Raw genomic sequence first — 5,346 nt, forward strand, 5'->3', positions numbered from 1 at the left:
AGTTGTGAAGTAGAAACTCCCCTGGTGAAGGAGGAATACATAGAACTAGTTTTAAAGTGCATCCCTTGACTTTCTCATCATCACTTGGTTGTTGATTATTTCAAGAAACAAAAACTTTTAGTCCTCTAGATTTATATAATCTGAGACCCTTTTTTTGTAGGTATAGAAATAGGTGTCAAACATTATCATATGGTAGAGTCAACCATTGGTTCTCCCTATCCTGAACTGTATTAAGATGTTACCGTTGGAGCTAAAAATTATGTTTACAAGTTTTTGTTGGCTATAATATTGGTCTGTGAATTACGAGGATCATTAGAGGAGATTCTTTTGTGGAACCACCAATTGCAATACAAACCAAATAAAATACAGTTGAAACTAACAGCTATAGGTTCTATTATTCCTTCATATATGTCAATATGATGCCATCACTTGTCATACCAACTATTCTCTTACCATTCAACTTGTTTTTGACTATTATGTTATTGGTACGAAGTATTCACCAGCTTTGTAGATGATTAATTTCTATCGAAAAACCTAGCTGACCACCTTTAGTAGGGTTCTCCCCTCTCAACCACATTTTTTCTATCCACAAGACTCGAATCCAAAATCTTACTTAAGGGGATCGAGAGTCCCGTACCACTTAGATCAACTACTTATTGGTACCATTCAACTTGTTTAGTGCCACTTAAACCTTGATATTTTGTTAACACGCGTAGCGTAATGATAACATTGATCCTATTGTGGGAGGTCAAATTGAACTTTAACCAAATATTAAAAATATTAAGTTGAGGTGTTTCAAATTCATACTACATTGTTCTCAAGAATTTTGCTTTTTCTACTAAAAAAATCATGAACTGTCATTTCTTCAGGAATATTTCAATTGCATAAGCTGGGACCAGGTTGCCAGGTGCCCAAGTCTTTGTTTTCCTCGTCTGCTTCTAGTTCAAGTCACAACGCGTATTGTAACTAGTTATGTAACAATGAATTTTAGTAAAATCATAAGAAACTTTTGTTCACTCTTTTCCTTTAAGCAAGTTCAAGCTAATTCAAACAAGGCTTCACATTTTTGTGTTATCTCAAAGTTTGCAATGCCAATTTGTTACTAGGTTGTTGGCTGGTTCACATAATTTTTAGATTTAAATATATTTTTCATATAAAAATGAAGTTTTGATATTAAAATTGAAATAGACTATATTACTAGTATTAAAAACATATTAAACATGTTTTTTTAATGCTAAACGGGGTAAAAACAGAAGAAAAAAATACAAAATGAGAGGACTAAGGATGGAACTGAGTATAATGACTTTTATATAGCATGTAGCAACACGTCATTTCTAAAAAGACCAACAAAGACCACAATCATCCATCCTTTAGCTCTTCTCGTTTGTTTTGGGTCATTTATCCTATTGTTGATGAAAGTTTAAGATTACCCTTCTAAGAGTTAGTTGTTACATTGAACAAATCGCCTTATGAAAGAGCTAAAGTAAATTTGATTGAAACATTGAAAATGAGAAAATGTTAGCAACAACAACCAACCATACACTAGCAGACCACAAAGGTGCACCAAAAGACCCACATACCTCAATGACTATATTTAGCCACGTGCCAAACAATCAACAACAAGGCATCCCACTACTCTTCCACTACTCCACTATCATTCCTACAACTAAATTAGTTATAATAGAATTGGCATCCCACTACTCTTCCACTACTCCATTATCATTCTTGCAATTAAATCAGTTATACAAAATTGTTAGAATTTTGTTATCCTGCATAAGAACCACAACACTAGGTGCTTAGTTTTAATATAAATAAGTGTAAACAGTGGGAATGAGTATGAATGAAATTACTTGTCTTCTTCCTTTCCTCTTTAATTTATGCATTTTCTCTAATTTTCTTGCAATCCATTTTTGTATTTTAACAGTCGGTCTGACCCACCCACCATGTTGGAACATAATACTAGACAAATGACCACAAATCAATTGAGGACGTCGCCAATCGCCTAACTCAAAGCCAAGCCACCCTGACCCAAAACCATGCCACCCTATCCCAAGCTCATACCACCTTGTCCCAAACACAAATAGCCATGAATCTTAAATTTGATTCCATCCTCAAATGCTTGGCAGCCCTTACCACTTCCGTGTCTCCCAAATCGCCTTCAACACCTCTGCCCCCGCCTCCTTATCGACCTCCCGTTAAATTGGAGGTCCTACGATTTGACGACACAGACCCCATGGGTTGGATCTTTAAGGTTACCCAATTCTTCGATTACCAAGATCTCCCAGATCACGCAAGGCTCACGATGGCATCGTTCTATATGGAAGGACACCCATTGTGCTAGTACCAGTGAATGTCCAGAAACAGTTTCCTCACCACCTGGCTGACCATGTCCAGCAACATGGTAGCGTCAACAAGTATCTAACAAAGTTCGAGCGACTAGCCAATAAGATTGTGGGTCTCTCTTCTTTTGCCCTCATGAGTTGATTCGTTTCCAAACTCACCCCAGAGCTACATCGGGAGGTCTAGGCCCTCTAACCCTCATCCCTTCCTCAGGCGGTCGCATTGGCCAAGCTTCAGGAGGACAAAATTAATGATCGACGTCACGGCCCTCGATTTTCCCCAATCCCTTCCCCGACACAACCTCATTCACCGTCAATTTCTCCCATGGGGCCCTTAAACCCTCGCATCCCCTTCAAGCGATTGACACCAGAGGAAATGGCAACTCGCCGAGACAAAGGCCTCTGCTACCAATGTGATGACAAATGGACCCCAGGTCATCATTGTCGACTGCGCCTCTACTCGCTTATCACGGACGATGACTTCGATGTCCTTGATCAGGGTGCTCTACCTGAGCCACTCAGATGCAATCCTCCCAAGGAGGGACCCCATCACCAGAGCCATGGCTAGGAGACTCCAGGAAGATTGGACCAAAGATGCAGGAAAAGACCCAAGGGTTCTCATGAGCCTTAGGGTAGATTTTGGGCCCATGGGCTAAGTATGAGTCCACATCTTTGTATATATTAGATTAGGATTTCATTATTTTTTTGGCCTTGTATTTAGGGTTTTATATTGCAGGGAGGATACCCCACAAGTTTAAGATACCCTAGTAATGTAGGATTTTTCAGCCCATGTATTTTAGGACACCTAGACTAGTTTTTGTATTAAAGGTAGTTTTGTGATTTCACATGCATTAAGTGTATTATTTGATGTGTGTGTTGGGAGAGAAATTTAATTGAATTGGGAGAAGCCCAATCCAATTAAATTTCGAACTAGCCTAAAGGGAGGTAAGTATTTGCTTGCTACACTTCATTGTCACATCATATAGTCACATTTTGTGCATGTCCTTCATGCTTTACATGTCTCATGACACCTAAGCACACTTTATGGAGAATCTTAGACTTGATTTTGGATTAGTGGGCTAAACCATAGTTGAAATTCACTAATCATAATTAGTAAAATTTTGGCTCCAAATTTGGCTCCACAAATTCAAATTCAAATTCAAGTGAAATTTGAATATAAATTCAAATTTTCCTCCAATTTTCTGTGACACTTAGGTTATAAATAGAGGTCTTGTGTGTGTATTTTTTTCAACTTTGATCATTTGAGAAATTAGACTTCAAATTTTAGACCTCATTTGAGGCATAAATTTTGTTCCCCTTTTTATTCATCTCCCTCCACTCATCTCCTGCCTTCAAGCTCTTATCCATGGCTTCCTATGGTGGTGAGTTTGTTCTTGACTCATCTTCTCCTTGAAGTGGCATCTCCAATCACCTTTCATCCTTCTCCATTCTACTGCCATTGATCTTCAAGAAGCAAAGGACTTCATTGATGAAGAAGATTCAAGGCCTACAAGCTCTACATGGAGCTACATTAACCTCACACTATCCCACCAACCCGAGTCATCACCCACCACATCCACCTCCTGCCAAACTCCAACCCCGGGAATGTTAAACCATATCAGTACCCATATTTTTGGAAGGAAGAATTGGAAAAGCAAGTTGCCACCATGCTCGATTCCAGCATGATTCAACCAACTCACGACTCGTTTTCATCTCTTGTTCTCCTTGTCAAAAAGAAGGACGACAGCTGGAGATGTTGTGTGGATTACAGAGCTTTAAATGCCATCACACTCAAGGACCGCTTCCCAATGCCAACAATTGACGAGCTCCTTGATGAATTGGGTCATGTCTCCTGGTTCTCAAAGTTGGACATGCGACAAGGATTTCATCAAATCAAAATGGCGAAAGAAGACATTCACAAGACGGCATTATGAACCCACCACGGCCACTACAAGTTCAAAGTCATGTTGTTCGGGCTCTGCAGCACACCATCAACGTTTCAGACCACCATGAATGACCTTCTACATCCTTTTTTCTAGAAATTTATTGCAATGTTTTTCGATGATATTCTGATCTATATAGAGGAGCAATTTTTGCTTCATTGTTCCAAATGTGTTTTTGTGAAAAATCAACTACACTACCTCGGCCACATCGTGTCTGCAAACGGCGTTGCTACGAACCTGTCTGAAATCCAAGCTATGCTTGACTAGCCTGTTCCCTCTTCTCCCTCTAAGTTATGTGGATTTCTGGGTTTGACTGGGTTCTACTGGAAATTCATCCACGCGTACACCATCATTGCAGCTTCACTAACTACCCTCCTTAGGAAGGATTGATTTAATTGGCAGGACGTATCGCAACAAGCTTTTGATCAGTTGAAGCACCTCATGACACAGGCGCTTGTGTTAGCCACCCTTGATTTCTCCCTTTCCTTCACCATCGAGATAGACACTTCTGGCACAGCCATGGGTGTTGTTCTTCTCCAGAATTCGCATCCCATTGCTTATTACAATAAAGCCTTTTGCCCTAGTCTCCAACGGGCTTCCACTTATGTTCGCAAACTCCACACCATCACTGCCACCATACACAAATGGCGCCACTACCTACTGGGCCACCCATTTGTGATCCTCACTGACCATCACAGTTTGAAAGATTTAATGTCACAAGTCATCCAGACCTCGGAGCAGCAGACATATTTGTACAAATTATTGGGGTATGATTACACAATCAAATAAGTCCAGTTCTAGCAATATTGTTGCTGACACCCTCTCCAAAATTCCGACATCTCCCCAACCCCAGTTGTTATTGTTATCCCTTCCCAATTTCACTTTTCTCGAGGATCTTCGCAACCCCCTTCGTGGTAACACCCAATATATGGAACCGATGCAACATATTCAATCTAACCCAACTTCACATCCTGATTTTTCAATTTAGTGCGGCCTTATTTTTCTTAAGGGTAAAATCTAGATTCCCACGAACTCTAAATTGACCTCATTGTTGCTGACAGAGT

The sequence above is a fragment of the Glycine soja genome, chromosome 18 (genome assembly GCF_004193775.1).
Source record: "Glycine soja cultivar W05 chromosome 18, ASM419377v2, whole genome shotgun sequence".
NCBI lineage: Eukaryota > Viridiplantae > Streptophyta > Magnoliopsida > Fabales > Fabaceae > Glycine > Glycine soja.